This window comes from Neodiprion lecontei, chromosome 6 (genome assembly GCF_021901455.1).
Source record: "Neodiprion lecontei isolate iyNeoLeco1 chromosome 6, iyNeoLeco1.1, whole genome shotgun sequence".
NCBI classification, from domain to species: domain Eukaryota; kingdom Metazoa; phylum Arthropoda; class Insecta; order Hymenoptera; family Diprionidae; genus Neodiprion; species Neodiprion lecontei.
This window is the reverse complement of record NC_060265.1, coordinates 30,192,496-30,214,391: the sequence shown is the minus strand read 5'-3', so window position 1 is coordinate 30,214,391 and position 21,896 is coordinate 30,192,496. Positions and strand designations below refer to the sequence as shown.

Genomic DNA, 21,896 nt, shown 5'->3' with positions numbered 1-21,896 from the left:
GCAGTGCTGCAGCAGTGGGAGGACTTTATCCACGTCTTTAGCTTTACAATTTAAATTCCTACGCCGACAATGCGCTACAAGTGCGAGGTTTCCGAAGTTCGTTCATTTAAGGCACACCGTGATAATGGGCGTGATTTTTTCTTCCAAACATTTTTGATGCCCGGCGATATCTCTTTCATCGATAGATACCCATTTTTTCCTCCTATTCATTTCGAGCACGCAAAATTCTGTTGCGATGAACCGAAGTTGACGAAATTTCGACTAAACGCATACATACACGCGTATCGTTCGCCGCGCATGCAACAGGTATCCTCCTCGCGATCCTTCGATAACGGATAAAGTTTTGTTGGCCACCGAACCAGTCGGTGGGCTACGGGATACAGGCGTCGAGAGTGGGCGCGTTCTGCCACTCTGGAGCAACCGAATCGAATAGCAAACGCATTCGAGGAGATCAGAGTGATAATTGGATACAAAGTTGCTCTCGCTGTTACATTCAAGCCGCGTAAATCCTACGAGTAAAAAGGCACGACTCAGTTTAGCGGAGAGTTTTTTTTTTCCATCTTCAACGGGATCCTTTGTAAACTTGAATTAATCTCGCTAACTTACGCGGGGCTTTTTACTGTGCCAACGGGTTTACGGCATATTTTTTTTTTTTTTTTTTTAATTCCATTTCAGACAGGTTTTAATGCCGGATAAAAATTGACTTTACATACACTGTGGAAAATACTGTTGGAAAAATTCGTTCGCAGGTTAAATTCTGGGACGATTAAAACATATCGCGAATGTATACGAAAAGCTGTTCGAATGGATTTCCAAAAATATACTTTTCACACATGACAGAAGGATTATTCTGGGACAATTGTGTCAGCGTATTACAAATTGGATAATCCCCCCCTACCTTCGCAGCGCGAGCTTTCAAGTCGAATATCTCCATCGGGGGAATGTCTGTTCTGACATTTATTACATTTCTGTCTTCCACAGCTAACTCACGTCTCTCGAACCCTCCCCGTTACTACCGCTCCCTCTATCCCTGTACCGCTCTATTTCTCTTTCTCCCTCTTTATCCCGATTTCCCACCGGTATAAAAAAGGACAACCGTGTCTCGCCAGTTCAATCCTGCAAAATCACAGGCTTATACAAACAAGGCGTGTTGCTACATTTTCCCGACGTCAAACCACCGCGGCGTGCGTTAGCTCAAAGACGTCGTTCAAGCTGTAGATAACAGGGGAAGAACAGGGGTTTCGAAAGTGCTTCGCACCGCATGTTTGTCACAACAATTCGGGTGTAATCACGCTTAACATTTACGCGTAAGACCCCGCGAGGATGTAAACTCTCTGTTTCGATGTAAACGAGGTCAAAAAAGTCTCTGTCCACCTTCGATATGATCACTTTGACAATGAGTCCCGGAAGATCGATTTGATCAAGCTTGCGGATACGAGTGTCTCTAGGTTTGTCAGACAAACACATTGTGCAAAAGTAGAGTAGGTAGTGTTGGGCGATGGATATAGAGGACAAGAAGCACTGGCTCGTACCGCTTATAATCTATATATATTATGCTAGCGTCAATGGAGTACCTACAATAGAGCTTGTCGAGGTGAAGCTCACCCAGTCCTGCACCATTGTTTCGTCTGGATACACGTAGGGCATCAATGTCATTGCCTTGACGTAGAACGCCGAAGGGGGAAACTCAGTAACGTTCGATATCGCCTTACGCAATTATCAGCATAGACTTTCCGCGTTAAAGGTACGCACCTCGATTCGAGTGCAGAAGCAGAGGTGGAAATACGTTTTGGCATGGTAATACCTAATGAAAACATTCCCTCGCATAATGTACGCCTATTCCATAACGAGAAGCCGTTCTTGTGCGCCCTAATTATGTGGAAACACGCAGACATAAGTCGCTAATTAACAAACCGTGTTGATACACTCCGCATCTGGTTTTGATAATGGAATTCCATCTGGACTCCGAACCTACCGCGCGCTTTGTCAGTACCTATAACATTACGCAAGTCCGGATTTACGTACGAAAATAGTGTGAGAAAATCGCGGTGTTCTATCTAGAGGGAGGGAAAAAAAATAGTCACAAATCAAGCTCGTTAACCTCGTTTTTCCATCATCGTTACCGAATCTTGACGTTCAGTGGGACCTCGCATGCGTATGCGGAGATCGTTGAGGACGATAATGGAACTGCGACGACAATTGATCGTCGGGGAGAAATTCTGTCGAGGAAAGGAAGACGGAAGAGCGGGCAACTTTTGTCAGGATGAATGCCTGAGGTATAAGCCCTGAATGAAGAAGTGACCGCCTCTCTATGCCTGCGCTCTGCTTCCGCTACTGCGGCAAGTGGATGGATACCTACGATACAAAAGAAAAGGCTGAAGGAGGAAAAAAGTAAAATACATTTACCCTACACAGCTCGCATTTGAGGTGCGGGAGCAACGGCTACCGGTGAACTATTTAATTCTGGAGAGTGCATCATTTGCATCGCGTGGTCGTCGCGATGCTGATGCCGCTGTTGCAGTGTACGGAGGATCAAATGAACGCGGAGCAAACTCGGAAGGAAGAATTTTAGACAGCGGGAGTTAAAATGTAGGAGATGGAAAAGCGGTAGAAAAAGACGGAAATGTTCTCTAAAAAGTGTTAACATTAATGACGTTTCGCTTGGAGCAAATTTGCTTCCATAATTTCCAACTTTCATCCTCGGCTTCAATTGCGCGGAACGAGACCACCTCTGCACCTTGCGCATTTCCAGTCGCAACTTTACTTCACCATACTACGCCTTCGTACACCGGCCAAACGAAAATCAATTTTACCATCCCGCTGAAGAATCTTCTACCAGCGTCGACGGTGCAATTTACAGTGACGCGAATTCGCCCGTGACCCGCCAAGCGTGTGGTTTTCGCGGCGTACATACTTTATCGCCAGATTCCTAGAGCTCGGAGGGTTGCTGAATTATGAAAATCCCTAATAAGCTCTGGGTACTAATCGCTCGGCTTTGTAATTTCCTAAACCGCCTAAAGTCAGTTTCTGGGAAATCTGCGGACCGTTTCAGACCCACCACTCAAAACTGCCATCGTCCAGCCAACCGGAGTGGGATTCTCGAGGCTTTGACTACCCATATAACAAGCAATATTACGATTAACCGGTCGACTAGTAATGATGCATAATATATATGCACAAAAAAAGAAAGTGCTCAAATTGGCAATGATGCGCCTATGCACATTTTTAAATATCTCTGTTATTTCTCGATAGATTTCGACGAAAATTGGTAAACTGTCGTTTTGGGGGTAGCTGAATCCGGATTTGAAAGTAAAATTGCAAAATTCGATATGAAGGATTTAAAATGGTGGCGTCAAATACCGGTAATCACAATAAGGCCACAGGATCTTTGTACCAAAAAGTCAAGAAGTGGAATAAGTCGTTTGAAACTTACTACTCGGGGATTTTTGGGTCCGCTGACGATGAATTCGTTACGAGAATACAAGAATTGCAAAACGGAGGATCCAAAATGGCGGCAACAATACTCGAAACACCTACAAGTACACCAAATTTCGACTTTGAATCCAACGACAAGATTCACCCTGACTCATCTCTGTTTTTACCCTCAGCAGGTGGTAGATTCAAAAAATAAGTTCTGAAATGAAATCAGGGACCCAAAAAACCCCAGGTACCCATTTTGATCCAATTCGGTCGGTTGTATTGTAAACTACCAGTTTTGGCACGAAAAGTGGAAAAACTCGTACCAATCAACCGGTTAACGTTTACATAATCAACCGCGTCATGTACTACACTGAAAAAATGTAATGCGGTAGGTGCGGATATGGCGCCGCCTGCAGTAGCGGTTCGTGATAACGGACACGAACAATTTTCTGAAGTGCTTAATCATTCTCAATCAGGTTGGTGCGATGATTCTCATAATCGCTAAAAGCTTTTGTTAAAACGGCCATGCGAGATGGCAAGTCACTCAAACGCTCTTTTGTCTGAAGAATTCGGTAACATTTTTAGGAATGACTGTACACTGGAACCGTTCAACGCAACTGAAATGGTCTGATCATCTCCATCCGCACGACGACGATGACTTGGCGTCGAATTTTGCTATCATACGTGGTTCGGATGTACAATTTCCCGTGCAAATAGAATTTTCAATAACGGCGAGATACTGCTTTGCTAAAATTTCAAAGTTTGAGCGACGCGGTTCACCCCCCGTTTATATCCAGGGTAGACGTACAGCGCACAGTAAGTGTAAAGGTGTACGTGTACCTAGGTATATAATACAGGGGTAAAAAGCGACGGGAGGTAAAGTGGATTGACGTCATTTTTCTGCATCGTTGTATAAGGTGCACTCAGGCTGAGAACGATACTCGTACATAGGCCGCGGAACGGGGCGCGTTTGGCGATTTTGAAATCGTAATTTCCTCTCACAGACCTACAAGGGAGAGTCGGCGTTCCTTCAGCCCCAAGACGATGTGTCGTTACTCTAGACTTCAGTAATCCGAACATGCGTCAAACCTCGAGCAAATTCCCACCTATCAAATGCTTGACAACGACCGATTGCACGATCCTGGATATTCCAAAATGAAATTCCTCTTGGAATACGAACATGCCATCGTACGTGCGCGCTTTGATACGTACACATAATCTAGCCTCTGAACTACGATCGTGAAGGAATGTCGAGCCATTGTACAGCTTATATTGTCCGTCGAGGATATTCCGGCAATAATAAAAGCTGATGACACAATGGAACTCATTCGCCTTATACTTTACCCACTACTTAAGTATCCACGATGAAATTGGTCCCGGTATATTATACATTTTCCCCCCTCTCTTTTTCTTTCTGCCGAGAATTCAATCTCACTCCACGCAATCGGGAGAGAAGATTGAACTCGAGTTTTGAATTCGACTTATTACGACACCGGTATTCGTTCAAATTCGACTAAACTTTTCTAATTACAGCACGAACAAAAAGGAGCCCGGTTTAATTGACCAGATCGACGCACAGCCTCAGATCTGTATATAAATTTCGACGAAAACAATAACGTGAAGCTCAAAAGAAGAAGAACAAACAGGGGATTGTTTTACGACGGAAATGCAAGACTTTAACCAATTAAAAAGATTCGTTCAATCAATTTTTTCGTAGTATAATTACATTCTCGGAAAAAGTGAACAATTGTTTTCGGAATATGTCATCTGATAATTGCATTAATAATAAGTTTCTAGAGAGTCGTTTATTCGGATGATATGTTTTACCCTGTTTTGCTTCTTTTCTTTTTCTTTGTTTTTCTTTACCTTTTCTTTTGTAAAGCCGATCGATCAGCGTGCGCATTTACTTCTAACCTATCTATACATGAGATCCGATGGTTGTAGAAAGAAAAAGAGCCACACCGACACCCACCAACATTTTCTATACGACACCAGTAACGTTGCAGATTTTTATAACATAATTGAAGCAATCTGTCATCTGAAAAATGTCCATTACGAAACTGTCACGTATACCGAGCGCAGATCTGTCACTCTGACAGGGAAAAAATGACGATAGTATGAGCACTCCAACACGAATTCCAATGGAGCTTCCTGGTTTCTAAATCCATTTTTTTTTTTTCTTTTTCTCTTCGGTACGGCAAAAGCAAGCATCTAAAGCTTTTATTCAAGCCCAAAGCAAATGAAAAATATAAGAATTTATATATAAAACCGTGATATTCCGCCTTTAAGCAATTCGTATAGCTACCGTTATAAACGTCGTCGTTTTCATCAGAGGAAACCAAAATCCAGTAAGTATAATAATGAGCAATTACAAAGTAGTGAATTTAAGAGTGGAATCAAACAATTTTTTCGTTCAGAAAGTATGAACGTGCCAAGGTCAATTTTCTGTATAGAAATATTTGTTTTTTTTTTTAAATTACACTTACAGCCTTTTCTAATTCTCCTCGTCAATTACGGGTGCGCGGGTATGAGTTTTAGACTACGCAAGATCCAGGAAAGGAATCGCAAATCCGTTTCCGAAATAATGTCGTCAACTTGCATTCCGTAATAAGGTAGCTGCGAAATTCCCACGGGTGAAAATTATCGTCGATAAAGGGCATGCAGGCTGTGAGTAGGTAGAGCAGCAGGCGCCATTAGACTAGCTGGGGCGAAGTTGGATCGCTTTGTAGCCAGAGACGGGGGCTTGACAAGTTACTGCAATCCTCATTAGTGGTTAATCGGGATGGTTCTAATCCTGGCCCTACGCCAACGGAGCGATTGCGCTCTTCGAACGGACCGAAGCACATTCCCGACTCTCTCTCTCCCTGTTTATCCGGCCTCTCTCCGTTCTGCGAGATGGATATTTTCGGTAAATTAAATTCAGCCGCATATACATGTACTACATCGGCGGAAATTTATGACAATGATAATCCAATCCGTCGTATAAGCCGCGGACGTCCATGTCGGCACAACAATTGCTCTGCATTTGTATCCGCGGATCATTTCCAGCCCAGTTATCTTTCGTTCCGCTCGCTATGCACTCGATGCATCTTCGGAGAAGCTCTCGACGAGTTATCAATATCCGCTCAGTCTTGGGGCTTAGATAGGTGGCTATACATAACTTTGAGAAACCTGGAGGGAGACGATGCCGAGCTGCTGCAAGCTCGAGAAGCTGATACCGCGGCTCCTTTTCCAGGGGTTCGGTAGCTTATTTAACCAACTTCGAAAGATAATAACCCTTCACCATAAAGCGTACTCGATATACTTAGAAGGTTTAATGTACCGAGTTTAACTAACTTGCCTGAATCGTGCCAACGTCGTTGTGTTAATGGAGGAGTTATTGATGTCGGATAGTAAGTTTTCCTCCACCAACCTGCAGCTTTGGATTAAGGTTGAGCTTATCAGTCAAGTATTATATCGATACAGGTACAGTCATTTACCCATCGATTGATTGAACGGAATGAAATCACGAACCGTACAACAGAGACACGGGTGAATAGTATAACGGAAACACGCATTAACGGCTTTCTACGCCAGAAAATTGATGGTGGTCACAAGTGTCGAATACGTGTTCATTCGTTCGTTCGTTCGTTAGGTCGAAGATCAACGAAATCAAGGGGCTGCAATATCGACAGTATTCTATCCACGTCCCGACATTTTTCTCGTTTGAGTCGCGGCGCCGCCCCCGACGCGGAGCTGATCCCTTGGGATAATTAAGATTCATTGCGGGTAGGGAGGAGGGAAGGAAGACGGAAGGTTGGAGGTGGAACGAAAAAGGAAACGCCGGGAGTCGGAGGAGGGTTTTAATCAGACGACGACGACGACGACGACGAGGAGACCCGAGCCACCCCAGCGTCGCGGTTGCTGCAAGTCCATCGATGAAATATCCGACGATTCTCGAAACCAGCTCTAGTTTTCCACTTCCCTCTCGTCTTTTCATACCCAAGAGCCGACAATTTTCCGATCCTTGTCTCGATCCCGAGACGACGGGCTACGTGTACAGCCGCTTGTTAACCGATCGGAGAAATTCATTTGAATTACGTGTCAAGCGGTCCGAATTCACGAGAGGTAGGAAAGGGTTTGAGGGGGAGAGTGGAGGGAAGATTGAAAAGCTGTTGAATGAAATCTCGCGTTCTCTCTCCACTCTGCCGCGTTGTAACGTTTGGAGGAGTGGTATAACAGAGCTCGACCAAGCCCGTTCTCCTCACGTTTCTTCTCCTTGTTTCTCTCCTCCTCCGACAGCCCCTCTAATTTGCCCAACGACAAGGCATCAGCCCTTATTGCCAGGCGTGTAGAAAGAGGATGAACACAGCGACGGAGGGAGGGAGGTGGGTGAAGAAGGAAAAACGAACAGAGAGAGAAAAAAAGAAGGTTTTTACACGACTGCGAGGAAAGGCGTTCACTATAAATCGCGTTCATATTTTACGGGATGGATCGTAAACAGAACCGGAGGCCAACTGCGGCTGGCTTCGTCCACGCGTTATCGCTCAACCAGCCCTCGTACCCTTTTTACCTGCCGTTATTGCGTAGGTTACACGACGAGTTTGTTACGTAGACACAGCCGCGAGCGCCACGTCGTTCGGAACAGCAAACGCCGACGCGACTTCTTTCCGTACGCCGAAGTGATAAAACATCGAGGATATCCTGCGTCGCGTGTTCGCCGACGATGCAGCACCCTTAGTCACCGGAGCGATCCCCGTTTCCTTGAGTAATACTTAAGAACACTAATTTTGTCGCGGGTGTCAATATTCTCGGGCAGGTAACCGAATGCGATAAAACAGAGCGAAGAGAAGAAAAACAAGGAAGAAGAATCCGGGATTATCAAGAGTGTAGCTGTACACGGAAAGTTCTTACTAATTTCGCAATCCCCCCGTGGAACCGACAGCGTCGAGACGCCTTGAGAAGGGTTGTTTTCGTTTGGTATCCTGCTCCGCTTTTACACTCCTGGTCTCATCCCCACTACCAAAAACTGTTCTCGGCTTCTGGCATCTCACCCCCCGTTCTTGTTATCCTAACAACGGTTTGAATTCCTCGTCGTACTCGGGAGCGCTAGGTTGTCGTGACCTTTCGAGACGTCTCGCTCGTCCGTCTCGCGTCACAACTCTGTATCTCGGAATAAGGTAATAAGGTAACACCTCTCGGGCTTCCAGTTATGTTACATGATTCGAATTCGATCGTGGCTCCAGGGTCCGTTGAATAATCTTTGTACAATATGGACAGAATTCAAGCGGTTTGATAAAAGTTATGCGTCACTCGAGCACCCTCAAGTTCGCAATTAAAAGCCCCTAAAAGCTTTCTCGGATACCGGCGTGGATGAAGATTTAAATATACCTACCTGACTTTGCTTTACCACCATCCAGCTGCGAGCTAGCCACCATGCATAACGTCTGACCCAAGAGGATTCGTACCGCTTCTTATTTAATTCGCCCTCGTCGTTGCTGAAGGCATTATTCAACCACCTAGCTCCGTCGCTTCCGCGTGATCTATCGATCGTTCCCTCTCCCGCTACTTTTTCTTCAAATTTTCGGTTAACCAAATAGCAATTGAAAGAGGGAATCACTCGAGCGATTGTACGATAGTTAGGTACATCATTCCTGGCTGATGGAGAATCAAATATTGGAAACTTGAGAGTGGACGTAATTCCCGATAGTGCAGCTGCCACGGAGGGAAAAGGTGGAGAGACAGCGAGGAAAGATCGCTAGGGACTGTCGACTGTAATAAATCGTACGATTCACGACTGCGGGAAGGGCGAAAAAAAAAAGAAAGAAAAGAGAAAAAGGAGGGGAGTTGAAAAAAAGATAAATAAAAGAAAGGATATCCGCTCCGCGTCTTGAATGTGAAAGAAGATTCGCCGATCCCATCCGTCGACCGATGGTATAAGAATATCAGCGAGATTGCCCCATCCGTCGTACTGCACCACGGCAAAAATCATTTTCCCATTCCATGCGGCATATTCACATACCCGCGACACGGGTATGCGTACAAAGAGATCTTTCGCGAAGTATCGATATACTTAGTATCGCGGATAAAAAGCCTGAAATCAAACTCGAGGACGCAGGCAATTAAAACCTTTTGGTACCAATTTATAAGATCAGGCAGGAAGGCGGAGTCGCTGCGAGGGGAAATTTACGTCAGGGATTCTGGACGCCGGGTCAGAAACTTCTCGGTCAAAAAGTAGTAAGCGGTTTTGTCCCGAAAGAATGAAGAGTTCCCGGTGGCTTAGAGGCTTAAGCGAACTTTCGCGGACACGCGGATGGTCCCGGAAAGTTGGACAAAGAGGTCAGACGTTATTGGCTGTCAGCCGCTACACCCGCGAAACTCCAAAGCGAAGTTCAAAGTCCTTCTGACAGTCCACAGTCGGAGGGATTTCATTCGATTACACGATTCGCTAGGCCCGTTTCAAAGTTAAAACGATCCTTCATTCGGCCTTAGACGCAGATAGTTGTACGTACATCCATTTACCAGGCTATCCTCACGCGGTGATAATTGGACGTGACTGGACATGACTCGTTTTGATATCCGGTAAGTACCTGCTCGACAGAATTCGTTTTATTATAATTAAACGGTTTCAAAGAGGCCGAAGACGCCGAATGTTGTTCAGGTTACAATTTTTGTTCGGGCCCAATTGCGTCTTGGACGGCCCGATGCCTCAGGTTTCGACGTCCAGAGTGACAAAGGTACGGCGAGTGACTTGCGGAAGAGCCTTGAATCATGGATCGTCGCTTTACGATATGCAGAGAAATTAAACCCTGCAATCCTCGCTAAGCTATTCGAGGCAACACCGTCAACGATAAATCGAAAACTGACGACTTTTCGCGTGACAGGAGTCGGGTGTTTCTGCCGCAGAAAAAGGTGAACTAATTGAGAGTCGAAACTACCTTCTCTCCTGCCTCATTCTATATGTAAGCAGAACCTGTATGCCACATGTTGAAAAAAATCTAGAATCAGGTAAATACAAATTATCCACAGTAAACGCATCACGAATTCCATATTTCACACACTTTCCATTCAATTTCCGACTGAATTCAACAAAATATCGGTAAATTAGAAAAACTAATGAGTATACAATGTGGTCTCAAGTTCATTTAAACAAACCAGTTTGCGCACCTCACGTATATACGAGTATATTTACATGCAGAACATTCCATCTCAACACTTTCCAATTCTCAATCATTTTACGCTAATTCTATCCATATACCTAATGGAACGCGTCACATTATACTGTCAGCGTGATGTTTTCACCCCAAGTATTATCCGAATGGTAAAATTCGTATTTAGTTATGATTGAGGAAAGTTACGAGAGCGGGGCTCGACTTTTGACCAACCTTGAAAGCTAGTATAAAAAGGGGACAAATTCAAAGGATAGTGGCCGAGGCTTTACTCACTTACCGAAAGGGCAAGAGGGTTTCATTGGCGTCGATTTCCACGCTGCCATCCTGATGTTCGAAACTCTCGGCGGCGCCTACTAATTTCCCTAAATGGCATGGAAAATGGCCCGGGATCATAGCTAGATGGCGCGAGCAAAGTGGAGTGAATGGTAATTCGGCAGGACAGTTGGACGAGGATTCGATATCGTTCGGGGGACAGTGTCTCGGCTGCTTTGACTGGTGAGGGTATCATGCGGCCCAAGCATTAACATAATACGAAAAAGTTCTCCGACTATTACTTCCCCTGTCACAGAGACTCGCTGCGTTCACTCCGCCGTTTAACCTAATACCGACAGAAAATCGACCAAACAGATACAGACATTGACCCTTCATTCTCAGGCAAAGACTTTAACGCGATAAATGAAGCCCAGCGTCGGTAATATTTGTATCCAGGCAATGATCGGTGAATAAAATTAACCAAGGAATACTACATTTTTGGAGATTCTAAGATGTAATTCCGAAATTTAACCCACGCCGGTCGTTAAACTGAACTTCCAGTCGAGTGCTGAATAAATTATTGATCGAAGACAGAAGTTCTTGGCGACGACGTGGCGTGAGTTGAAAATAATTTGCCAGTACTACCTGGTCAAATAGTAGCTCTGTAGATACAGAGAAGCGGTATACGCTTTGATGTTGTGAATTTCACCATTTGTCACGAACCTAGGTTTGTATAACGGTGATCACTACTCAAAGTTTCGGAAATTAATAGCGTCTTGGCTTCCTTGTTGAATGGAAAACACGCGATGACTTTATGATCCATAATTGTAGAGGTGTGGTTACAGAACTTTTGAAGTGAAAGCGGTAGGCTGTCGCATAATTGATGTCGTCGAGGTCTCGAACTTGTCCGAAAATTGGTTGTTCGGTAGGCGAACAAAACGTGGACCATTTGCTCTCGGACTACGTTGTTACGTACGCCGAGTTTCCGCGAGTCGGTGACGGGGTGATCACGGAAAACAGTTCTATAGCTGCCACGAATTGCAGGTCGGTCAATGGGAAAATAAAACTGCCGCAATCAGCGAATTCAATTCCGAGGATTTGCTGAGTTATTTTTTTTTTCTCTCTCTCTCCTCTCTCTTTTAGGTTCCGGGTACAACAAAACGTAGAAAAAGCATTCCGAATCCCAATTAGTAATTTTCCGATCGCAATCAGCGCCTGGTCGGCGGATAATTGGTGACTTGTAATTACTGAAATCAGGGTGCGTGCCAGAGCCACGTCGCTGACGCTGCTCGCCACTCGAGGCTTTCGAAAGCTTGGAATCCTCGGAGATAAAGGGCGACAGTGTTTCACCTAACCCCGCGATTCTTGCTGCTGCAGGGAAAAGCTCGTTCATCACTCTGTTTATCAACGCGTCAAACGAACACTTTGTTGTAACGTCCTGAGCTCTTGGAAATTACTAAACGTCGTTAGGAGAGCCTCTGAGATGTTACGAAACTCCCTGCAAAAGTGAATCACGTTATTTCATACGTACGTCTGTATCTATCATTATACATACGCAGACGGTACGCAGGCCTCCGGTAACACGCGAATACAGCTTTCAAAGCGTGAATTAACGAGAAACTTATATATATATATATATATCACTCAAACTTACACACAAACACATTTTGCCGCACCCACCATCTTTTGCTTTGCTCAACTCTCAAGTTCTCACAAACTTCCAACAACTTCCAACCGACTCGTATCGACTTTCCCCGCCCGTTTGTTGTATGCATAAGATTATACTCTAATGTTTGTCACCACAATTTTCGGTCTTCCTCGACGGTTCCAAGTCGACGACACCGTGAGTCAGTTCAAAAACCCATGAAAAAAGAAAGCAAAAATAATCACCTAACGTCACTTACTTCTTGTAAATACACAACCAAACTCATAAAAGTAACGCAGAAAAGTAACGATACTTGGCTCGGTCACGTGGCTCTTCGAGCTAGCAAAGTTTCCGAATGTCTATAAATTGATCAAGTGATCGTCTTGTGCGGAAACCACTATTTCCGGTAATTATTCCAGGAACTTACAGGGAGTCGCAGAGCGTAGTGGCACGAGTATAGCGACGAGTACGGAAATCTAAACGTCGCATCTTAAAATACCTCGTTTACCCCAGGAAATAACTTCACTGAACTTTCGCGCCAAAAGCCGCACACAAACTCATGCACGGCATTGCCGTCAACCGCGTGCGGTTTTCACCACCAAGCCAAGACGAAATTTGATTTCAAGGATTTTAATTTTACGCGCAGACTTGAAGTGGCCGGTCGAAAACCGTGGTAATGATTTTCTCGGAGTTGACAAAACGCTGACGAATTTCATCGCTTCGAATACAACGAAGAGAAGAGACAATGGGTTAGCAGGGGCCTGAAATTAGTCGGGTTCCACGTCCGATTTTCAACGACGAATTGATGTCTGCCCAAACTGTTCCCAATTCAATCGCAGCCTACCACCAGGTCCCCCCTGATCCTCTATTAATTATAGTATATTCAGACCTAAAGCTCACGGCTCGACCTTATACGAGACTGCTCGACTGGCTGACTCGGGCTCAGAGCCGGCTTTGCATTAGGCCCAGCTTCAACGCCAAAGCCATGTCAAAGAGAGAGTTGCCCCTTTCTCGGCGGAATAATCACAATTATAATTAATCAAGGATACCGGATTAAGACGGTGCCCGAGACAAGATCAGTCGAGGTACAAATGTGTGCCTTCTCTGATCCTTCGACAAGTCTCCTGAGTTGGTCAAAAGCTCCTGCGGGTATGAAACGTATAATGAGGAAAATAATTATCATTTTTATATCAAGTACGTAAATGTTAGTACACGCGACAGGATATTAGGTACAATGTATAATATAAGAGAATGGGACGTTATGAAACGGTGAAGAAATGAGAAATTAATGGAAGAGAGCCGGATAAAAGGTTCGTGAATTTTCGAACGAGGGGAAGAGATTTTTTTTCTTTCTTCTCAATACCCTCATACTTTATATGCTCGGGGGTTCCCAGAAACTAAGCCACCATTAAAACATTAAGCATTCTTACCCCTCGTCGGCTCGCGCCTTTTTCCCCTCAAGTTTTTTTTTTCATTTTCCTCTCATTAGGGAAAAGGGCGAGTGCAGGCGTTGGATTCGCTAACGCGCTCTACAAGGTATAATATAAATGGCCTGCCTAAATAATCATCGTTATTTCTCTCCTTTTTTTTATATGATCTAATGAATAAAGTTCCACCCACTCCCCCCCCCCCTTTCTCTCTCTTCCTATCTCTTTCGCTCTTTTTTTAAACCCCGATTGTTAATTTTTCCATCGATTTATCAGTTTCTCCACCCTCTGAGACGCAGTTCGCTTCGAGGCATGTATATTCATCGAATTTGTTGCAAGTTGAATTATTTTAATCATGATAGTATAGTACCTAACAATGACAAAAATAATACAGTTAACGAAGCTTTTGCGAGGAGCGAAATTTTACGTAAAATCTAAACGACGCTCTCGGGTATTGCAGCGTTGCTCGCGAGCGGTAAAACCGTCGTCTAGCGCTTTTTCCCGCGATTTTACAGTTTTAAGCCCGTTAACGAATCCCGGCTCTCCTCCGCTCCTCTTCGCTTCCTCTACATTCGGAACAAACGGATACCAGGCCGACGGTATCCCCTGTGACGTATTTCCACGAATCCTCGCGCTAATTGTCCGGGTGCGTCAGACGGATTTCGGCATTTACTTCCAGCCTTTTCTTTTCCCTCCCCCGTTTCCCGTCACTCATTCCTCTCTGTCAGTTTTACCTCCTTCTCCCTCTCTCTCTCTCTCTCTCTCTTTAATTTGCGCAGCATCCATCTCCCTGTTCCCGTCACTCCTGCACTTGACGGTTGAAAAACAACAAAAGTTGCGCAGGGCGACGACCGGATTGACGAAGACGGTAACGAGTTGTTGAACCCCAAATTTTTTTTTCATCCCTTAGGCGTTTATTCAGCGAATAATTTGGTGGAAAAGAATAAAAGAGTACCAGAGAAGTATGAAAGAAAAGAAAATAAATCGGGGTGCTTAAAAAATCCGTAATAATTGTCGATGACGAGTTATATTTTTGCTACTCTCCAACTCCGTATTACTCGTTCCAGTCAACAAATTATCTGCGATTCGATAATCCCCGCTGATTGTTTCGGTCGAAAGTCATTCGTGTATGTAAAAGCGAATGGTGTTCATCCATTTGCTTCTATAATGTTTCGAGTAGAACGGAAACGTGAAAGCTTCGCAATATCCCGCAACGCGGCTGATTGGTCGATACTTAGGCACGCTGAGTGCGTTGTAAAAGTTGATCAACCAGGCATGGACGACGACGCGTTAAGGGAAATATTCGACAAACACCGAGTACCGGCCGCTTGTGTAATAACGATAATTCATTCACGCGTGCGTGCGTTGGCGAAACCCTTTGTTAAATCGACCCAGCCCGTGTTTGAATAAGAAAAAGAAAACACGTTCGGTTTGTACGCCCTTTGCCGGAATAAAATTACACATCGAGGGATGTTGGGATAGGTACTTTTATATTTCATTAATAACACCTTGTTTCCGTATTTCAACGTTTCTGTGTATATTAAACGTGAAATTGATGTTTTTATATCCGAATACTGTAATTGTTTATTGCGTTATATTTCTCTTCACTTTTTCACCCTCGTTTCCCGTGTTCTTTACATATATTTACACGAAAGCGATGTTGGCGTACCGAATGAAAAAATCCTTTTCGACAATATACTGTGAATAATTATCGATGTAGATGAGTTTTTATCGTTTTCTTTTTGTATCTTCTTCTTTCTTTTTCGCCTTCTATAATTTTTGAAACAGACGCGCGTTCAGCGCCCGGCGGTGAAAGTGCAAACGTTGTAGGATTGCGGCGCTGCACCGCCACGTGAGATGCAGTAAAAGTCAAGTTGAATGGCACGGGAGCGCGCATGGTACGAGGCATGCCTGTATCTTGAAACGACGAGGTGCTGTGTTCGCGCTATTTCTCAGGTTGGTATAATAAAGAAGATTTCACCGTCAGCTGCGGCTTCCTTAGCTCGCGTGTCGTACGTTTTACTCGCGTGGATTTCAGCAACGAGAAGGGAAAAAAAAAAAGAAAAACTAGCGACGCCGCCTTAACACACATGCGCGAATTTTCCGCAACTCCATAAAGGAATATTCGCTGATTCGAGCTGCGGTAAAAATTTACGTTTATCCAAGGTAGACGTGCCGACGTGTTAATGGGATTCGGAATTTCGAGTCCTCCGAAAGAAACTCACTTGTCACTTTGCCAAATACTCGGTAGGTCAGGTCAGCATTTCGGTCCGAACAAAACACGTTTCGATTGATTCGGTACACAAAAGGACTGTATACTCTCTTCTTCTCTCTTATGATCCTGCAACCACAAAACATCGTGTGCTCAAATATACTCCCGCGTGATTTTACTTTACACCCAATTTTTGCGAGGCAAACTTTTCGGCAAACGCGAGCCGACGTTTCATGTCACGCTTCATTGCTTCTCGGCTTCTCTCGTGTCTGTCGGTGCGAGAAATTTTTCAATAATGGCCACACCGTGCTCCGTTCAAAATTGATAGGATTTACTTTTCACGTTATAGTTTATAACCCTCCCGCGCAACCTTCGTTCGTCGGTTCGAGGTTCGTTATAGCCGGTGAGTGGTTTTCTGTTTTAAAAGAAAATTTTAAAAAGAGTATAAAACTCTCGCTGCGGAGGTATTCAATAACTACTTTTTCCCTTTTTAAATATTACCCGTACATACATCTTTTTTCTCCATCGTCCTCGATTATTGATGGATGAATTTTTCCTCCGCTTTGACGTTTTTATCGCCGAAGACTGCATCGATCCCCTTACTCGTATCTGCCGCCCTACCTCTTCTCTCCAACTCTCTCTACCTCGAATGTTTCACGCGTTTCGCTACACCGTTTTGCCCGTGGATGATGCGCGTATATCCTGTCCGTAAAAATGCTCGCTCGAAAGATGAAACATTTTTGATGTCGGTACGGTAGCAAAAAAAAAATAAATAAATAAACTACATCAATTCCTCCAAGAGACGCGTTCGTGAAATTCTTTCCACAGCACTCGCGTTTTTCCGACTCGAGACGTGTAACTCGGAACGAACAAGGTCCGTCATTTTTACCCTGGAGAAATCAGCTCAAGTTCCGAAGTAATTCCTCGCTTCCGTTATTCCATCGTTCGTCAGTGGATCACGGATCATCGTTCGATGAGATTCAACAGGCGAGAGACGAAAGGTTCGGCGGTCGGTCGGTATCGGCAATGGTCCGATGAAACGGGATAGGTAACGAATCAAGTTAACGCCGACAATCAGGCTGACGAGTAGTTGGCGCCTGGGGCGGGACGCCGCATCCCCGATGTGATGCAGGCGTCGTGTCATATTAAACTGGTGAAATTAATGCCTCTCCCGAGGGTGGAACAAACACCGCCGCGCTCCAGCTCCGTTCGCCGGAATGTGCCGTCCGTCGATAATCGAGTCTCGCGGTCAACGTTCAATGGCATAAAAAGGATCGAGCGCTTCGGCGCACCTTCCGTTTCCAAGCACAGCAGCATCCGAGGAGCGCCTTTGGCGATTGACCGACGACAACCTCGAGAGACGTTGGTTCTTCCATCGAACGAAGAGCGAAGTGTGTCTTGACTCGCAAGGCCCCATTTTTCCATTTCTCTGCTGTCGGCGCTGCTGCGACCGCTGCACTCTCGGTCCGTATTGAAATTCCCATGCAGGCAGAAAGGAGGAAGCAAACCCGAAGAGAAGGTTGAAGTGAGTACGTACGTACGTACGTTTCGGAATGGAGTCGTGAGTGAAGTTAAATTCACATTTGTGTCACGTCGTTCCCCGCCCGATTTACTCCCCTTTCACACAACGCGCGTAACCTAGGTACACGTATGCATACCGCTTCGCTAAATAAGTATATGTGTGTATGCGTGCATGGGGCGAGTTTGCGGCGTCGTTCGATTCATCGTTTCGAAGCTTGTCGTTCATACTTTCAAGTTTCACCTCAGTAGCAGCTAATCCGGCACCGTAAGCTGCATCAACCTGGCGAAATAACGTTCATCGTTTAAGTATGAAAAATATTCGTTCCGCTTGTACAAGGTTTCGACCAGGTTAATATTTTTCTTCGATTAGTCGACCGACTGACGCCTGGTGCAAATATTGGTTCAAGTTATCATCCAGGAATTGCACATTTCGAACTGAGATGAAGCGATGAATTGAGGAGATAATGACTAAAAAATTAAGTCTGTTTCGTTCTTGCAAATGGCGGTCACTGGAAAAGTATATTTCCATTCCTGTTCGTACGAGTGTTGTTTTTGTTTCTCAAGTTCCTCGTTTTTTTCCGGATTCTTATTGCTCATCTGACTTGTTTTTTTTTTTGTTTTTTTTTCTTCTTTCTTTCTTTTTTGTAACCAGAATATATACATATATGAAATAAAAGTTGGAACGTTTGCTGGTGCTGCTTTCAACGGGCAACGTTTCGCGTGCGTGTCGTCTCCCTGGAGGAATGGGACCTCCTCAACTTTGCTAAAGTAACTCGAGGTCTGACGGAAAAAGGAAAAAGGGGTCCGGAGAAGGGAGCCGGTTGGAATTTCATTTTGTCTACTCTCTCTCTCTCTACTTATTTTACCCGAGTAGCAGTAGCAGTAACAGTAGCAGTAGCAGTAGCAGAAGAAGCAGAGGATGAAGAAGAAGAAGAAGAAGACGACAAAGAAGAAGAAGAAGAAGACGACAAAGAAGAAGAAGAAGAAGAAGCAGCGAGTGAAGCCGAAGTGGTGAAAGCGCGGTATTATTTCTCGGAGCCGCTGGATTGAGCAAGTTGTCGCACCCTGTTGACTGAGGTGAAGAAGGAAGTGAGGAGTCGAGTGGTACGAATTTATCTCTCGCAGCACACCTAATTCCCCTCTCCACGTAGGTTATAACGCCTGTATACTCGTGGGGCGCAAAATTCTTTGAGAGGAATAATATATTCCCGGCCTGCCGGTGTGCAAATCTTTCCCCTTTCCGGGTGGTTCAAATCCACAACCGACAGCACAGGAAAACCGAGAATACCTGATTTACCCCGAACTTCACGGCTCAAAGGGCATTGCTCATGGTTATTCGCGGATTACCGAGAAGAGAGCTGAGTGACGTGGAAGACAGCAGGGCGGGATTTGTTTGAAGCGAAGATAAGCAGCCGCAAAGGTTTCCCCGTTGAGGAATAGAAAATTTGCAGAGGAGAGAGGGAAAAATACTTCAACCGCAGCGATCGAGGGTTCGATAATACCCTTTCGGCAAATCCTGATACAAGGGTTGCAGAAATGCGGGGAAATTATTATTGCCGAGGGATGCTAATTCAAAAACCGCGTTACAGAACGATAACATTGCAGGGCCACCTCATGCAGGGAGGAAGATTGGCGGGAATACGCAGCGGTATTATATTTGAACAATAGACTGGGCACCGAGAAACGAGGATAATCAACGAGCGAGGGGTCGTGTAATCTGGATAAATTGGTCCATACAGACACAATATTGTCCTGCTGAAGAGAAACTTTGCGTCACAAAGCGAGTGTTGGCACCACACGCGACGCATCAAGTGTGTAACGCTGTAAAAATTCTCAACGCGACCACCCCTCGACCGTTTCACGTCTGTGTTTATTTTTACGCAACAAGGAGAGTGCATCTACGTCAGCTTTTACCCATCGCCGTTAATATTACATACTGTAATATAATATTTTCGAATGCATCTTGCGGCGAAACTATTAGACACAGCAATATCATGTTCTCGCGAAATTTTCAAACTTTTAGTCAACGTTCGCATCACAAGTGTGTGATAATCCGCTTCCCATCTCATTGGCTTACAAATATCGTTACATCTCCAGAGCCGTTGGTCTGGTTTTAACGAAATATAGCCTAAAACATCCCCAGACGTAGCAGCTATCCACGTAAGAAAAGAATCAAAAAAGAATAAGTTTGGTAGTCCTGGAGTTATAGGCGGGCGGGACCGGGAAACGTTGAGTTTCATATATTATGTTGCGACGAGAAGAGAAGTGAAAAGAAGAGATATACTTATACATATATTTAGTCTGTTACACCGTACATGGAAAGGTTTTTCGTTTTATCTTTCAAGCGCATCAATTTTTTTCACACACGTATCCCGCGCGTGTTTTATTTATACCCAGCGAAATTGGGACAAAACTGAACGAACATCCGCCACCGCAGCGCCAGGGTGTCGGGAAATGTTAACTCCCGCTAAATTTTTACTCGCCTGAATTTTCCTTTTTTTTTTTTTTTCTTTTTCCTGGGATACTTTGCCTCCGCCGCAGCGACGGAACGGTGCAATATATAATACGTGTTAACGTACACACGCCTAAAACGAACCGTTTGATTTACATGGTTGTAAATCAGAACCGCATGTTGACAGCTATAACTTTAGGTGCAGAGGGAAATAATTGTTCTCGGCTCAACGAGGTCACATTTATTTTCAGTATTTTATACCCCTTTTAACCTGTACTACAAAATTGTGGCAAAGAGAGACAGGAAAATTTAAAACAGTCCGAACAAATGCGGGGAGTTTAATTGCCAAATTCCGAATCGGGCCATCGAACCGTACTAACGATAAGAGATTGGATTTTATTCGTTGGAGTTATAATGAAAACTGGTACGCAACTGTAGGTTGGCGCGGTGTTTGTAGTGGGAATGAAAATTATGGTTAAAAGCGTTTTTCATTTCATTTACATTCTACAAGCAGCTCGATCGACATGCGCCGTTCAATCTAGATCACGCAAACAACTGCATATTTTATCCGCTTAATATTGAATTATTGATGAAGATACGGCGGATTAATCGATAGGCCAAACAAGCCGCTCTGCTAGCAGTGGCAGTGCGTAACGTTGGGATGATAATGACTAAGAAAACGTGGGCTTTTAATACGGTTGAACCGTATTCGTCGTCTAGCCAGACTTGTTGGAAAAACAAAGTTTGGAACGAATTTAAGTACCGGAAAAATTACTAACCACACGAGATATTGACGTCAATTTAAATAGCCGAGGAAAAATTGACGCTCGGAATGAATCTGACGTTGACAGAGGACAAGCGGAGTATTATCGAGCTTTCAACTCGACCCAGACTTTAATGTCGCGCGCGGAATTCCATCTTATGGAAATAAATATGGATGCCGGGGTGAATTTTCATGTTTCTGTCGCGCACTTCGAACCGCCCGCGCACATTATATAACAGAGATACGACGTTCATATCTGCTTGGCTATATTATCTCTTAACGGCTGAGAGTTTCAAGTTCCGAGCCTAAGGCTCGAGATTCAGTGTGGTGTGCGGATATAAGGAGGGTGAGAGGTAGGAAGTTTGGAAAGCCGCCAAGCCGGGAGGTCATTCTGGTAACTTATGCTTATTGAATTCGGGGATTGGAATCGACATTCGGTTATTTTATGCGATCGTCGTGAACCGCGGCCGGGTGCAGGCGGATGGCACCCGTTTTCCAAATATTAAATTCATAGATTTCCACGAGCTCGGCCGTCGACCCGAGGATGAAGAATAAGTCCCTGTCTGTGGCATCGGAAAAAGAGCGCAAGAAAACGTTGGATTTCAGGCGTTCCTTTCGTTCCTGCAAGTCATATCTAAGCGACATCGTTGAACACGAAAGTATCGCGAAATCAGAGGCAATAACGGAGTAACACGGCTCAACTTTCTTCGCCCAGATACAGAAATACCAGAGACACACGATTTGCAACATGGTCGTGAAGTCATCGTTGAAAATGCGCTGCGAGATGGAATCAAACAAGTTTTGAGATTCCACGGACATTGAAAGATGAAGGGAATCGAAGGTGAGTGGTTCTAAGCTTGCGCTAAAGTATCCTCTCTTTCCGCCTACATGCACAAGCCAGTGAAGCGCGACGTCAGACCAAAAGTGATAGAAGATCAAGTTCCGATTCAGCCAAGCATCAGTTGGGTTCGCGGTTCGGAATTGAGAATCACCATCAATCGGCACTCCGTACACGTAGAACTTTGCAGGTATGCAAATTGCGCGTTATGCATT

The 21,896-nt window shown here is 44.7% G+C and overlaps 1 protein-coding gene and 1 long non-coding RNA gene across 4 annotated transcripts in view; one reads left to right on the top strand and one right to left on the bottom strand.

Moving 5' to 3' along the window:
* LOC107226428 (leishmanolysin-like peptidase) overlaps positions 1 to 21,896 on the bottom strand; it is a 207,421-nt gene that overhangs the window by 69,523 nt on the left and 116,002 nt on the right. The window lies entirely within an intron of this gene.
* Positions 1 to 21,896, top strand: part of LOC124295185 — a 179,013-nt gene that overhangs the window by 64,791 nt on the left and 92,326 nt on the right. Inside the window, exon 3 of one of the 2 annotated variants that reach the window (XR_006905080.1) lies at positions 4,954 to 5,213. The exons of the other annotated variant lie outside the window; for it this stretch is intronic. This is a non-coding gene — a long non-coding RNA (uncharacterized LOC124295185). Of the gene's footprint in view, positions 1 to 4,953; positions 5,214 to 21,896 lie in introns of those variants that run through there. 2 annotated transcript variants of the gene reach the window in all.